Source organism: Microcebus murinus, chromosome 8, assembly GCF_040939455.1.
Source record: "Microcebus murinus isolate Inina chromosome 8, M.murinus_Inina_mat1.0, whole genome shotgun sequence".
NCBI classification, from domain to species: domain Eukaryota; kingdom Metazoa; phylum Chordata; class Mammalia; order Primates; family Cheirogaleidae; genus Microcebus; species Microcebus murinus.
Window position 1 is genome coordinate 88,427,051 of NC_134111.1, and position 16,241 is coordinate 88,443,291.

Below are 16,241 nucleotides of genomic sequence, written 5' to 3' on the forward strand. Positions count from 1 at the left end.
AACTTCCTAGAAGCTGGTCAAGGAAAAAGGGCTGTGGTCTGTGGTCAAGGTTCTGGTGGCAGCGGGAGGGGCAAGGGAGGAGAGACAGAGCATTCACTGAGCCCCCTCACAGCCAGGCTCCCAGCTCCTCCTAAGACAGAGAGGCATGAGAACGGCCCCTGCCCGGGAGGGAAATTTGTGGCCCAGTGGGGGAGACAGGCATGTAAACAGAGAATTATAAAACAGCCCAGCCGCTGCTATCCTGGAGGTATAAGAGGGCTATGATTTTACTGGGATTCAAGTCCATGTGTTTTTCCAGAAATTACACCCAGGGGGAAGCTGCCCACCCCACCCCTCACTCACCACTGAGGGTTTCTGTCCCTAAATGAGCACTTGAAGGGACAGAAGTCTTTGACCCTGAGCTGTGCTAGCACAGTAACACAGGAAGGATGCGTGGGAAAATAATCTAAGAGCAATGGGAAAACCCAAGGAGCCAAAGGTCTCAGGAACTGCTGAGGACTGTGCCAGCCACTGGGACTCGTGACAGCAGGCTGGGGGCGGGAGGGAGGCAGAACCAGGCCCAAGATGAGAGTTCTGGGGCTGGGGCCACACTCAAACCCACACAGACATCAGAGACCCCCACAGACATCACAGGCCGGCACAGACATCAGCCCGGCCACCGTCAGCTTGCCAGCCAGGACAGCAGCTCACAGACCTCGCTCCCTTCCACACCTGCACGGTTCTTTGCAAACTGCAAGTGTCTCCTGCCCTGTTTCCTAATTTCAAGGATGCCACTGATCGTACGGGCGGGGCACAGTCAATTGGATAACAGCTTTGGAGAAGAGAAAATGCTACCTGAATTGTACACATCTCGTGGAAATAACCCAAGTGCCTGTCAATCCATGAGTGGATTAATAAAATGTGGTATATGTATACCATGGAGTTCTACTCAGCCATAAAAAAAAAAAAATGGTGATCTTTTGTAACAACTTGGATGGAAATGGAGGCCGTTCTTCTAAGCGAAGTATCGCAAGAATAGAAAACACCACATGCACTCAATACTCAATTGGAACTAATCAATCACACATGTGTGCACACACGGAAGTAAAACTCAACGGAAATCAACAGGCAGTGGGGGAAGGGTAAATTCACACCCAACGGGTACAGTGCACACTATCTGGGTGAAGGGCACACTGATAACTTTGACTCAAACTGCACAAAAGCAAATATGTAACCAAAACGTGTGTACCCCCCAAATATTCTGAAAGTAAAATTATACACATCTCAACTATAAGGTGCATTCCAATTTCAGAAACATTAATATGTAAAAAAAAAAAAAGACATCTCAGATGTGAAGAAATGCCTAAAATTTGTGTTGACTCTTCAGGCTCCCTAAGCTGTCTGTATCATTGCCCTATGGGGCTCACAGTCAGGAAATCCTTCCTGATGTCTACCCACCTCTCTTTTTAGGAATTTAAGGCTTGCCCAAAGAAGAAACAAGATGGACAGTAAACCCAACTACAAATTGCTCAGAAGGAAATTCCATATCCTCAAAGCCTATTTATGGCATTTATGTTCCCTGGACCCCCTGCCAAAGGTCATTCTGTCTCATCACTGACTCCAGACAGCTTTGCACCGAGCCAAAGCCTGGTAGCTGGGCGCAGATCCAGCGCTGTAAGATCTATCACCTTCTGTTTGCGGCTCCTCATTTCCAAATTCCTGAACACACCAAGAGGCCATGAATTTCCCACTAAAGGGCAAGAGGAGGGAGAGAAAATGCACTGGACTGAGTCAGGTGTGGGCTCAAACGCCAGTTTTGCCACAGACCAGCTGTCAAGACCTTATTCAACCTCCCTGAGTCTCAGCTTCCTCATCTGTAAAATGGGGGTAAGGAGCCCTACCCTGCAAGTGGCTGGGAGTACTACACAAAGCTGATGACACAGCAGCAGTAAACATGTCCGGAACACAGGACATGCTTGGTAAACGTCCGTTCCCTTCTATTCCAGCCCAGAGACAATCACGGCGCCTCTCTGCGCCTCCGCGTACAGTAACTTGCACAGTGTTTACTATGGCTCCGTTCCAAGCGTTTTATGCATCTCAGCCCAGTTAGTCCTCACCTCAACCCTGTGAAGGGGGTTCAGTTCCTAGCCCCATTTTACAGAAGAAGAAACAGCAGAAGGAGAGGAAGGAAGTGATTTTTAAGATTCCATCTACTGTAAGTCAAAGCAAGCTTGGGACACTGTACAAGGCAAGTGAATCCCATCAAAAAACATCCTCCTTTTTTCTGAGCTGTCAACCCTCCCACAGCATAGGTTTCAGTGATCTGAAAAACTCCTGGCCACGGCTGGCCATAGAGGCAGCGACAGGAGGAGTTGGTGTAACTGCCCTGCGCAATTAGCGCACGTCGGGGGGCTGGTATCCTGGAACCCCATCTGCTGCACGGACAAGGCTGCAGCAGGAGCCTCCGGAAGCAGGAGGCCGGAGGGCAGGGCAGCTCAGCTCCCTGTTGCTCCTTGAAATCCATCTGTGGCCACGTTGCAGGAAGCCCCCTCACACTCCCAATTAGCTGGCAGCAGAGACTTGACTCCGGGCCAGCACTCCGGGCCAGAGGAGGCCTGGCTGTCACCGGCATTGTTCAGCTCCATCTGACGCATATCCACCCCCCTGCGATGTTTCCTTGTTCCCTGGCAGACCTCAGAGATGCACGCATCCGAAACCAGGTCTGGGGGTGGGGGAGGGCGAAGGGGGGGTGGGGGAGGGCGAAGGGAGGGGCGGCGGAAACCCTCAGAAAACACGGGCGGATTTCAAATGGACAGATGAAAAAGCTCGCATCAGAGAGAGACCCAGGGACCCAGACGCTGCAGCCCAGTTGTCACAGCTCAGAACACCCCAAGGCACACACCACGCACTGGCCAGACCACTGCCAGACCCAGATGCAAAGTCACTCTCTGGTGCTCTGGCCCTACCCCGAGGAGCCAAGCAGCTCAGACAGAAACACACCAGCACAGCAGCTCGCCCACAGGCAGGGCGGTCTGTGTGGCCCTGAGCACAGCTGACTGGGGGAAGCCAGATGGGGGAAGGACTGGGGGAGGGAGCAGGGGTCAGCAGAGGTGGGGGTGCAGGAGCAGCCCCAGGCTCCTGAAGCACCCCCAGATCTCTGGGCTTCTTTCAAAGCACCCACTGCAGCCTGGGCAAGGGCGAATTCCCCTAGGATTGCCTGCCCCGCCTGAGCGCCCCAGCCTCCTGGGACAGCAGGAAGGATAAGGCACATTGGCAGGAGCTGGATAGGAGGCATCAGAAACGCAGGGGCAGGTGCACAATGACAGTGTGCCGCTGAGAGGAGAATGATCCCCCTGAATGTTATGGCATAGAAGCACGGGGAGCAGGAATTTCGGATGTGGAGGTGGGTGAGAAGGGGCAGAATAGACTTTAGGGCTTGTGGGACAACCATATTACATGAACACATACAACATACGTGTACTTGGGACACATAATCCCATTTAATCCTTTCAATACCAGGTACAAGAAGCAAAAACATCCTTTTTTTCCATATGAGGCTCCTGAAACTTAGAGAGGAGAAGCAGTTGGCCAAACAGCTCACACAGCTCTGAGTGCTTGAGCTGGGACTCGAACCCAGGACAGCCAGACTGCAAATTCTCCACTCCTTCAGGCGTGCCAAGTCACCGGGATGCTAGAGGACAAGGCAGAGCGGCGATGGGCCCGAGACTGTGAGGGCAGAGATGGTGGGAGGACAGCTGCAGAGGCAGCAGAAAGGCCGGGGGGGCCCTGCTGGCCTGGACCCCCAGCCTCTAGGCAGCACAGGGACAGGGGAGCTCAGGCTGCTGTGACTCAGTGGCTGGGCCTCCAGGGAGCATTTCTGGAGCCCAAACAGCTGTGCACCGTCTCGGAGCCACCTACCCAGCGTAGACACTGAGCCATTACTCACAACTGTTACTCATTTTGCCTCTGCACCCGGCCCCCAGCACATCACTTCCTCCCACTTTGTTCCCTAGGGTGGCCGAGGAGAGCCAGCCGATCTGCCTGGTCCCCTCCTTCGCTTCACTAACTCAAATACTGCCAGCACGTCCCTACCTGAGTCACTAGGACAGACGTGGGGCGATTCTGGCCAGCTCAGTCCTAACAGCTGTTGCCCTCTGCTCTGTTCCAAGAAACCAAGCTGCCTGGAAGAGTGGTCACTGGGCAAAGAATGTTCCAGTCCAGGGCTAGAGGGACCTTCCCAGAATCTCAGCTGGAATCCCAGCAGATGCCTGGAGAGCCTACAGGTCCCCCACCTCCATGCTGGACCGCTCTTCTAAAGGCCCCAAGAGTGGGAGCCTCTCAGCTCAGAAAGATCCATAGACTTGCAAAGCTTCAGCACTGCTGGAAAGAGAGAACCCTCCTAACGCCAATGTCTCATTTCATAAAGGAGGAAACTGAAGCCCAGAAAGGGGAAGTCATTTGTCTGAAGTCACACAGAGGCGGACTAGCAGGCCACCCACCTCCCTTGCCATGGGTCCTTCCACTGCACTACACAGTCCCCTCCCTCTGCCCCATGTCAGGGCAGGCCCCTGAAGTTGACTGTCACTCCCTCCTCCTGCAAAGCAGCTGCTTGTCCGGAACACTAGAAATGGGAGACCTGAAGGCAAGATGAGGAGGGAGGAAGGAGTTGTAGCCAGGCAGTGGCTCCTGGGCAGGAATCGCTTTCTAACAGGGAAGAGGCATCAGGCTCCTGGCCACAGACCCAGAACAGTCTGCCCAGGAGGCAGGGAGATGGATCCCGGGACCTCCGGAGGCCCTGGAGCTGAAAGGCCAGGCGCTCTGGCAGGAAACAAAGGGAGGAATTCCTGGGGTCCCAGCTGGGGACTTGGGAGAGTCCTGGCCTCCTCTCCACTCACCTCTCCTCTCCCGGCCCCCACCCCTCACCCTGGCTCGCCCCAGCTCTCCCAGGGCTCCAGCCTGGAATCCAGGCCTGGCCACTGCCTCCGCTCCCACGCTCGGTTCAGCCCTGCTCAGCCAGCCACAGCAGCGGCAGCCACATGCGTGGTGGCGGAGGCAGCTCGTGAGCCACTGACAGATTCCTGCTAAGCCTCCAGAGGAGCCACAGCTATCTCTTGAGCTCTCCCTGCCACCTCTGGGCAGCTGCACTCATTCCAGCCAAGAAGTCCCTGTCCCCGGCCCCACTCTCTCCCCTCCCGCATCATAGTAATGACAGCAACAGCGATACCTAGGGTTGCACGGCTCAGCCTGCACTCCAGACCCCAATCTGTGTCCACGTTTGCAGATGAGGGAATGGGCGCCCGGGCGGTTTGGCAAGTCTTCCATGGCCTGTACAGCGGGGCCAGGATTCCAACCTAGCTGGTGCAGCTGCGGAGTCTGTGAACGGGACCCCCCGGCCGCACTGCCTCATGGTAGGCCCTTGCTCTGAGCTCCTGAAATCCCCGCTGCTTCATCAACACACTGTCCCTGAGCACCTGCGACATGCCAGGCGCCTGGCCTTAGAGATACTCAACATTCCTCCCCTGTCTCCACACTCACCAGGCCACTTGCAGTCAGCAGATGGCTCCTCCCCACTGACTATGGAACACCCCTGTTCATTTATTCATTCAACAAACAGTGAGGGCCTCCTGTGTGCCAGGCCAAATGATATAGGAGGCCCCCAAAAGGAGCCTATTGGGGTCTTAGAAATATGAGCTGCCTGCAGTCTACCCTTGGTCCTGCATGCTGCAGCCCCAGTCTCCTGTGTGATGCCTTGCCAAGGAGGGCTCTCTCCTGGAGTGAAAGATCTCCTGGGAAGGAGAGTTCAGGGCCTCCTTGGCCACCTGATCCAGGAAAGGAAGACAGCACGTGGGCAGGAAGCCCAGACAGATAAGAGAGATGAAGTGACTTGAGAGAGGATTTCTCAGGCCCAGGGCTGAGGAATTTGAACACAGGACTCCAGGGACCCAGGTCCTAGGTTGTGGCCTGTACAGCCTTCACAGCTTCCCTAATGTCTTTCCTAAATCATGTTTCTTCTATGTTAAAACCCCGCTGCTCCCCTCTTTACCCTAGCCCAGAAAATCCCCCAGGCCCAGGCCCCAAGCAACACCCCCAGGCTGTCCCTGAAGCCCCCTTTTCCACACATGCCATTTTCAAGCCACTATATATATTCTCTGGGCTTGCTCTGTGCCAGGCACTGTGCTCAGCACTTCACAAATAGTGTTGGGTCTCATCTCTACCATAGCACCGCGGGATTGGAATAGTAACCCCATTTTATAGATGCAGACACTAAGGCTCAGACCAATGTCCCACTGGTGGCAGGCAGCGGAGCTGGGAGGGAGACCCAAGCTTGTCGGCCCCTAATGCAGGGCTGGAGCCATTACTTTATCCACGCTTACCTGCACACCACTGCGCCTCTGCGCGTGCCTTCTTCTGTCCTGAAGAACTCTTTGTTCCTCCGCCACCCCTTCCCCCCTGCAAAACTCCTTCTCAACCTTTAAAACACATCTCAATGGCACCTCTTCTCTGAAGCCTTCTCCACTCCTCCAGCTTCCTGCTTGACATTCCGGCTGCATTTTGCAGAAACACTCGGGCTACTCCCCTTTGTCTCTCACTAGACTGTGTCTCCCTGGCCTTTCCAGCTCCATACCTGGCACCTTGCCTGGCTGGCACAGGGTGGGTGCCCTGAAAAGCTTCCAGAGTGAGCAGTCAGGAGGCCCCAGGGCCCAGCTGGACACGGCCACTGCCTCACAGCCTCCACAGTGGGCGTATGGGTGCCGCCCCAGGAAGCCGAGGCCTGGGGCCAGCCCACCTCTGGACCCCAGTCACAGGCAGGCATCAAGGGTCCCCCGCCACAGCCTGACACCCCAGCTCACATCCCTGAGTGGAGGCTTCTCCCATGCCAGCCCCCCTTCCTGGCGTGGCGGTCCCTCTCACTCCACCAGCTCTGCTGTTCCTAGGAGTCTCAGCCAGTGATTAGGGCCCTAATCAGCAGGACTTCCTGCCAGCAACTGCCAGAGGTGGGGGCGGGGCGGGGATGGAAGCAAGGTCAATCCAAGGTGAAGTTCTGCAGCCTGGGACCAGGGCAGGACTGAGGGAGGTGGACTCACAGACCCTCCACCCCTCCAGCCCTTCCCTTCACAGGTGAGGACGCTAAGGCCCAGTGAAGGAAGGGACTCAGGAGGGACTCATCCAGAGTCAAGGGACAGAGCCAGGGACAGACTCAAATCTGTCCATTTGAGGGGCACTACTCTCCTACTGGCCAAAAATAGGGACCCCCAGGGCGGAGACCCTCTCTTACTCTCCCTTGAAGCCCTCGGCCCTGCTCCCACTCCCATGCCAGCACCGAGCCCAGTACTGAACCCCTGGGCTGCTCCCATAAAGTGGTTGTAGACCAGATGACTACCCAGGTCTGGTCAAGGTCAAGGGCCAAAGGTGAGGCCCACCTCTAGAAGAGCAATGGCCTAGAAATGGGGCAGAGGTGAGCAAGGGCCAAGGAGGGGAAGCGAGATAGGGCCAGGCTGAGCTCAGGAACCTCCCCAGCTGTCATCTTCATCAACCCAAGCCCATTCTTTCTCCAAAAAAAAAAAAGCTTAATGCCTTTTGCAGCTGCAACTGGGCGGGCCAGGGATCCAGAAATGGAGCTCACCCCCAACCCAGAGCAGCCCCAGCCTCCCTGGGTGGGAACCGGCTGGGTGGAGAGTGCAGCTTGGCAGGCCTTGTGGGCTGACCCCTACTAATGAGGAATGTCAGGGGCACTGGAAAACGGAGGACCCCAGAGAGGGCAAAGGCCTAGGATGGAGAGGGAGTGTGGCCAGGAGCCCTACCCTACCACGGGTTCAAAGCTCTCAGCTTATATGGCATGCAGGAAGGGCTGGACACGGTTCTCCCCCAGCCCCTACCAACAAGGGACTGAACTAAAGTTACAGTAAGAAGAATGCAAGTTAGATTTCAGGGAGACCTGGAGGGTATAAGACAATAATTTGGAGCAGTTATTTGGGGATCCTACTTTAAAATGTAGGTGCTTCCTCTATGGATATAGCCAAGGTCCAGGGTAGCCTGCCTGGAGGCCAGGCCAGGTCCTTGCCAAGCCTGGGAGTCTCCAATGATGTGACTCTCATCCACGATGGGATGGGATCCAAGAAAGGGAGCTTGGGCTGGTTTATAGTAACACATCTTGTTTATGGTGATGGCAACTTTCTCAGAGCCCTCCATAAACACAGCTCTGCATCAGCTCCCTGGGCAGACAAGGCCTCTAGCTCCTTGCCTGCCCCCTAATCACAGAGAAAAAAAGACAACGGGGGAAAGAAAGACTCTTCTCTGGGATCTGAGGCTAGAACCCTTAAGGGAACATGATGCCAAGATCTCCTCCACTCTCTGGTCCCATAATTCTCCCCATCTGGGGGATGGGACAACCATGACAAGAGAGTCAACCAACAGTTGGGGTCATGGAAGAAGGCCACCAACACCACCAATAATAATGATAATTACTAACCTTAATTGAGCACGTGCTCAGAGTGCTTTAAACAAATGAACTCATTTGATCCTCACAACCATGCCACAAAGAAGATACTAGTATCTCATTTTACAGTGGGGAAACTGAGGCTCACAGAGATCCAGTCACTTGCCAAGACCACACAGCTGATAAAAGGAGTTATCATGAGCTGAATCGCAGCAGTCTGGCTCCAGACTCTCATTCTCTGCCTTGCCATGGACCTCTCGGTGAGCATGGCCTCGTATCTGAGTCTAACAAATGCTCACCAGGCCCTGTCAAAATCCCTCGCCCTTGGGCCCCCCAGGAGTCAGTCACCTGTGTTGAGCAGCACTCTGCCAGGCACAGCAAGGATCGCCAGGGAGGCAAAAGGTGCAGGCCTGTCCTCAAGAAGCTTGTAATCCAGCTAGGAGATAGGTGAGCCCATGGGAAACTTGCAAGGATCAGAGAGAGCTAAGGGGTGCCACAATCTCTGCCGGAGAGAGCCGAGGAGGATCTCTGGGGGAACTGGACCCAGGACTGGGAGCCCCATAGTGGCAGAAGGGCCTGGATTCCACCCAGGCACTCCTCTGATCACTCATCCCCACCCAGCTCCCCGGAACCCGCCCTTCTGGGCCAGTCCCTCCTGCCTCCCACACCCAGGCCTGAGTTGCAGGCTCAGCCCTAAAAAGGCAGGGATTACAGAGCCCAGACTAGCCCTGAAGGAGGCAGCGCCAGGGACTGGCCTGGGCCCACCTACCCCCCTCCCATACTGGCTCCCACTCCACAGAGACTAGCCTCCCTCCTCGAAGGACAGTGAGCTGGGGGCAAGTAGCAAGACGGCCAAGGCCAGCAGCCTGGGTAGAGGCAGGCCTGGGACCCAGCTGCGCTGGGGGTCTCGAGGCTCCTGCGGCCTCCTCCTCGGGGATGGGAAAGTGCTTCGGGGGGCTGGAAAGAAGGAAAGGGAAGAGGGCCGGGCATGACCTTGCATAATGGAGGGGGCACTCAGGGAGGCCCCCCTGCCACCCCACCCCTTGTTCCAGCTCAATTGTGCCCACACCTCTGCATGCCTAATAGCCCTGGACAGCTAAGAGCCAGCCAGCGAGGGAGTCACCAAGCCAGACACCATCAGGGAACAGTGCTGGGGACAAAGTCTGGGACGGTCCTCTCCATTCTCCAAAAACCACCCTCTCCCTCCCCCACTGCCACACCCACTTCTGATGAGCTGTTTTCAGAGTCCAGTACCTGGAATGGCTTTACTGCCTATCTCCTACACAGCCTGCACCCCCAAACCTATCCCTCACTGGGCCTCAGTTTCCTTTCTGAGGCCAAAGAGACTCATGGCCCCAGAAATAAGCCCCGAGCCAGAACCACTTGCAGCCAAGAGCTTAGCCAGCCACCCAGTTCCCACCCTGGCTGCTCCAGGCTCATAGCACCCTCCGTCACAAGTCTCTTTCAAACCCCAGGGCAGAGTGCCCTAATTAAGCACCTCATCTAGTCCCGGACTGGAGAGAGAGGCTGAAGTAAGGATTAGAGAGGACTCCAGCTCAGACAAAGCCAGAACTGCAAAAGAGGCTGCCCTGGCTGGAGTTGGGGGGGGGGGGTTTGAGTGGGGTGACCTCCGCCCCCCACTCTACCATCTCTGCTCAGGGTGTCCGCAGAGGAGAGACTGCAGGGAGGTAGGAAGGATGGAGCCAGGGCGGGTCGCAAGCCCACCCCAGAAGCCCACTAGAACATTCCATCACAGGAAGCCCAAACCTGCCTGCATGTGGGTTTGGGAACTCGCTGGCCCCGCCCCCACCCTCCGCTCCTCTCACTGCCCACCACAGGGAAAACAGGTTTGGAGAGGTGACCCGCTCCCAGCTCCTGAGAGGCCCTTGAGATCAACTGCCTTGGTCTGTACCCGCCCCCACCGAACTAGTTACACAAACCACTTCAAGCCTCCCTGACAACCCTGCATTATTTACAAATGTGGAAACTGAGGGTCAGGTGAGACCCGCCCCAGGGTTTTCTGCACCTCGGATCCTGGCACTGTCCTCTGCCGACCATCTCCAGGCTGGCTGGCTAGGGGGCCCCTGTAGCGGAGGCCAAACTCGGCAGAGGCTCAAGGTGCCCAACCCTCCAGACATGCACAGGCCCTGGAGCCCATGGCGGGGCAGGGGCTCCAGCTGCAAGCGGGGGCAGGGACTGTGGTGCTGGATGTCCCTTCCGCTGTGCCACACAGCCCACGCGTGTGCTCCAAGCCTTCAGGAGTTAACTGGCAGGGCCGGGCACAGAGTGGGCCCAGAGGAATAGGAAGAACTCAGAACCTCTGCAGGAAGCAGCTGGGGCAGACCTGGTGGGTGGCCCACAGTGCCAGGCCTGAGCGTCAAGCTCTCTGTTCTCCAAACGTGGGAGGGAGGAAGGGGACCCTGTGAGTCCTCTCTGTGCCCACCCCCAGGCCAGACGCCACAGCTTCCTGATCCCCCATTCTGATGCTAGAGAATTCCCCAGCTGCAAGAATCCCAGGCCCTCAGCGTCCCAAGAGACCTTCCAGGTCATCGCCTCTAACCACATCCCAGCACAGGAACCCTTCCAAGCCCTTCTCCAGCTTCTGTCAGAACTCCCCCCAGGACGAGGAGCTCACTACCTTACAAGGCAGCCCATTCTCCCGCTGACTGCCCAGGGGCTTTAGGAAGCTCTTGCCTTCACTGAGCCAACCTTCTACCTCAGGGGCCCCCTCTTTCAACCAAACAAAAGTCCATTCTGCCCCCTACCACTCTGCTTGCTGCCCCTACCTCAGCAGAAACAGGATGCTGAGGGTTCCCAAACTCTAATGCTTTGGCGCAGCCCGCCAGAGACCAGAAGATGGTCACAAGTCAGCAACGTCTCCCCTGAACCTTCACGAACCCAACCCCAGCCCCACTCCACCCTGCCACCAGCTCCTCTGGGTTTATCTTTCTTGATGTGGCCACCCCGTGGGAAGTTCTGCACTGGGCTCCATGGGAAGTGAAGTAGCAGAAGCACAGGAGGGGGAAGGGACAGGGGGTAGGAACAGAAGGTCCCAGGACCCCACCTCCATCACCCCAAACTCTCAGCGCCAGATGCAGGTGCTGGCTCCCAGCTCTGGCAGCCCCATTGGACTAGCTGAGACCCCCAGCCTGGCCCAGCCCACTCTTCTCCACTCCCTGCCCTCATTCGGCAGCAGGGGCCAGGCCACCCCCAAGCTGGGAACCCAGAGCTGGTCCCATATAGGGCTATCCCGCCCAACTCTCCATCCCAATCCAGATCCTCCCCCTGCCTCCCAGCCCCTGGGCCAGAGGCGTCAGGCAGGTGCCTCCCCTGCAGTGAGCTCTGAGGTCCTGGGCGAGAGCTGGGGTGGGGGAGACAGGAGAAGCCTCCAGCTGCCAGGTGGGATTACAGGTCATGACTGAGCCACAATGGTTATTCCCCAGGCAGTATCCGGAGGGAAGAGAAAGTGTCCCCCTCAGACCTCCACCCTCCTCTGCTCTGCACACTGAGGGACAGCTGGGGCTTCCACAAGAGAAGCCTCTCTCCCCAAAGATGCTGAAACGCTAGTATGCAGTTCTCCCTCCTGTTCCCACCACAGCCACCTGCCTTTCTGCCCTCCTGAGTCTGCCCCTCCCCACCTTGTCCCCAACCCCAGCCCAGCCCCCTTCAGGGAGCCCAGCCTGGGAGCACGGCAGGCTTCCCTGGGTCACCCCCTCAGCCACCCCTCCCAGCTTCCTTTTCTAGCACAGTGGCCAGCCTAAGACACCTGGGTGGGCAGTCCTGCCTGGTCAGGAATTGGGGGTGGGGGCAGACACTGAGGTCACCTGCAGGGACTCCTAGCCTGGGAAGGGGAGACAGGAGAACACCAGGTCAGAGGAGGAGACGAGGGTGCAGGGGGTGGGGAGGCAGCTGCCCGTGTCTGTTCATTAACCACCTGGATTAGCCATTTCTGCCCAGAGGGGTGAGGAAGGAGCAAGAGCTGGGGGTTGGGGAGGGCAGAGGGGCCCTCATGCCAGGCTGTGCCCGCACTGAGCAGTGGGTGGGGGAGAAGGCTCTGAACCTCAACCCTTCCAGGTCCGCCAGCTCCCCTGCAGCCCGGGTCAGCACTCTGGGAGCAAAGAGAGCCCCAAGGGGGAGAAAGGCGCCCTGACAGCAGAGCCAGTGGGTGGCAGGGAAGGAAATGAAAAGGAAACAATACTCAGGCCCCTGACATGGACAGACAGGTGGCACAGGAGACCCTGCAATCTTCCCCCTCCCTTGGCCCCTGTGTCCCCACTCCCCAGCTGGCTTTGGTCCCAAGCAGCCACTGACACCAGCACCTTCCCCAGCAAACCAACTCCTGTTGGTGGCTCTCTCAGCACAGGGACAGCCCCACCCCAGACATCCCTGCCAGAACCACAGGAACATCTGAGGATGGGGGACTGACATGGTGACCCCTGAGGGGCTTGCCCAGCCCAGGGACGAGGGACCAGGCAGGCTGACCTCACCTGCCCCGAATTTACACCCTGATGGGTGGTCTCCACTGCGTCAGTACCGACCGCCCAGCAGCCCTGCCGGCTCCACCCCTACGCACACTCACACACACACACTCACACTCACACACACACTCACACACACTCACACACACACAAACACACACACTCACCTTTCCTGCAGGGGCACCGCTGAGTGGGGTGGGTGTCTGTGCCAAAGGACTCCCTGGACCAGGCAGTGGCCAGTGTTCGGGGCAAAAGCTGTGGCTGGCAAGAAGCTGGTTGTCCAGAGGAAGGCAGTGAGTGAGCACTGTGTCCAGGCAGGGAGCGGGTGCAAGGAGCAGAGCTGGTCCCAGGGCCACTGCTGGGAGCAACTGAGCTGCGGGCTCAGCTAGCTGGGTTCCAACCAGTGGCCGGCTGTGGGGCGGGCCGGCGGTGCACCGCCTCCTTCCCGGAGTCAGCCAGCAGTCGGCCCCCTCTGCCAGCAGCCGCCTCCTTTAACCCCTGCCGCGCTCTGCGGGCTGCACTTTACCCAGCTGGGGCCAGGCTTGGGCAGGGCACAGGCACCTGGGCAGGGGCTTGTCTGGAAGTGTGGCCTATCCCTCCTTCTGCCAAAGGCCCGGCAGCCTCCCTGAGGACTCAAGGGGCAGGGCCAGTAGGCTTGGAGGACAGGGGTGGGGAACGGGGCAGGGAGGAGTCAAGACCTGAGAGCCAGGACCCCATTGAAGAGACACACTTGCAGAGAAATGGCCAAAGGGCCGCTGGGTGGGCAAGGATGTTCAGTGAGATGAGGAGGAGGTGGAGGATGATGATTATATAGCAACTCTCAGCTTTTGTAGAGCACTCTGCTTTCTGCCATTTCCAACTCATTTTGTGACTGGAGACCAGGAATCTCAGTTCTGAACCTGTTTTTTCTTCAGCTGTCAAATGTGGGATAACAGTCCCTGCATTTTCTCTGGGCTGAGTCAGGACATTTGTGACTGCGTATTCCAAAGTGATCTGAACCAAGCTCTAGTTAATGAAATACATGCTTCAATTCTCTTTGAAATGCATCAACAAATAAGACGGAAATGTGATGAAACAGACATACATACCAAAGTGTTCATGGTGGAATTTAGGGAGTTTATCGTGTCAACTTTTCTATACATATGAAAATTTTTATAACTAAAAATAATGGGGGAAAAGAGATGTGAAATATTTGGAGCACCAAATAAATGATAAAAGTGAAGAAGCAGATAGGATGATTTAGAACTGCGCACTAAAAATAAAATCCTAAGCCCTCTGCTAATTGAACAGGCCCTCTCAGCCAAGGGGACCCCAGAAACACCTTAAAACTGAGTTCCTAGCCATGATAGGATAGGAGAGATAAAGCACAATTCATATGCATGATTTCCCTTCATAAATATTCATGAACCCTCCTATAGCTTATTGAATATGTATCTGTGACTACCCTGCTCAATATAAAATCCTGTTACCTTTTGTCTTTCTTCAAGCACATTCTCTGCCTGAGAATCAGTCTGGCAGAGAATCAGTTTCCCAACCTGTTGGAATGGCCTCCCAACAGGCTGCTACCCTTTATGAGAAATAAAGTGCTCCTTTTTCCAAAGTATAAACCTTGTTAATTTCATTTTAGTTAACAGAATGGAAGAGGAATGGTCATTTGCTGCAACCTATTGTATGCCAGTTACTAAAGATCATTCTGTCTCATTTAATCCTCAAATCATCCTTGTTATTATAGCTGGAACAGTTGGCCACAGAGCAGGTTGGTGACTTGTGGAAGGCCATGCAGGACCACAGAGAAGGGGACCTCAGACCCAGGCATGCTGGCTCCAGAGCCACACTCCTCACCACTCAGACTTCCAAAGGCTGAAAGGCCCTTCCTTCTTTTCCCCATCTGGGCCAGTGACCTGCATCTCTCAGCCTCAGTTTGCTCTGCTGCACGCTGAGTTGGCATCCAAAGGTCTTTAAGAACTTCCCCAGTCCTAACACTCACTAATTCAGCCAAACCCTTCCCCAGGCTTCAGCTTCCCCAGGAGCACAATGACAGGAGAGGCCCAGAGCAGGGACAAGATTTTGGAGTGTCCAGGGCCAGAGACACAGGGAGATGGTTAACACTTTGGAGGGCTGCCCTACCCCCAGTCAAGAAAAATAAAATCCTTGGGCGTGAGGGGCTCCTTCTCAGGACCTTACATGGGTAGGCAGAGTTAGAGGCCTCATTCTACCCTGTCTCCACAGCAAGCTGACTGCATGCCCTCCCCAGGGGAAAGAGAGTCTGGGTTCCTGGAGTCCCAAATTTCAGCATCTCAGAACCCACCAGCCTTGACAGCAGCCTCAGTCCACAAGAGTGCAGATGCGGCCCCGTGATAGCAATGACGGCAGAGAATAACGGACTTGTGGGGACACCTGGCCCGGTCGTCTCCAGCCCCCAGGCCGGCCCCAAACCAAGTCTCCCACTCACTGGCACCAATTCTGGCCAGGTGTCCCCACAAATAGCTGTATTCTGCCTAACCCCTACGCCCACCCCCAACCACAGACTAAGGGCCCCTCAGGGCTTAGGTCAGCCCTGGTCAGGGGACGGAAGTCAGAGGATTCTGGGTCAGTTCCAGGTCTCCAGTCTCCTCTAAAGGTAGATGGGGGTATACTATAAAACTGGAAGCCCCGTCCACTCATAGGTCCCAGAACAGCAGAACTCACCATCCACCCCTTCTCCTCTCAGCCCACACCCACATCATCCTGACGGACAGCAAAGGGTCCCGCTCCCCACTGCCTGCCGCGTCCAGTCCCAGCTCTGCAGCCGGACATCCCAGCCCCCGCCTCCCCACCTTCTCTCCCTCCACCCCTCAACCCCGACTTCCAGGCCTTTCCCATCACACCAATCCCTCTTCTCCCTGTCAGCATTCGGGCCTCAGCTCAGAAGCCACATCCTCCCTGGCCCCTTCTCCAGCTGCACCGCTGGGCGGGCACGGCTCTCTGCCCCCACCACTGGGGCTCTGCGCATTCGCTACTGCCCTGACATACAGTCGGTTGGGTGCACTTCTGTGTCTCCCATTTGTTGAGCAGTGAAAGATTTATTCATCCTTTCCCTTCCCCTTTCCTACTTTGTTCAGTGCCTAGCACAGGGTTGCACATAGCAGATTCTCAATAAATGTGGAGCGAATAAATGAACGATGGAGAGATGGCTGGCTGGATAATTGACTAACACTTGAATAAAAGGGCATTTGAAAATCCTCAATACTGTGCAAGGCTGTCTGGAGACAATTGTGCACAGACTATCTTTGAAGCTATGTAACTGCAGGCAGAAACACAGTGCTAGGACCGGGGAGCCACTGAACTGACACAGAGACGTCCCATCC

General features: G+C 56.2%; 1 protein-coding gene across 7 annotated transcripts in view; it reads right to left on the reverse strand.

Annotated features, from left to right (window-relative positions):
• The window catches only part of TNS1 (tensin 1), a 182,429-nt gene that overhangs the window by 113,430 nt on the left and 52,758 nt on the right, over positions 1–16,241 (reverse strand). The window contains exon 1 of one of the 7 annotated variants that reach the window (XM_076005934.1): positions 13,062–13,310. The exons of the other annotated variants lie outside the window; for them this stretch is intronic. The gene's annotated coding sequence lies outside the window, so the exon portion shown is untranslated. Of the gene's footprint in view, positions 1–13,061; positions 13,311–16,241 lie in introns of those variants that run through there. 7 annotated transcript variants of the gene reach the window in all.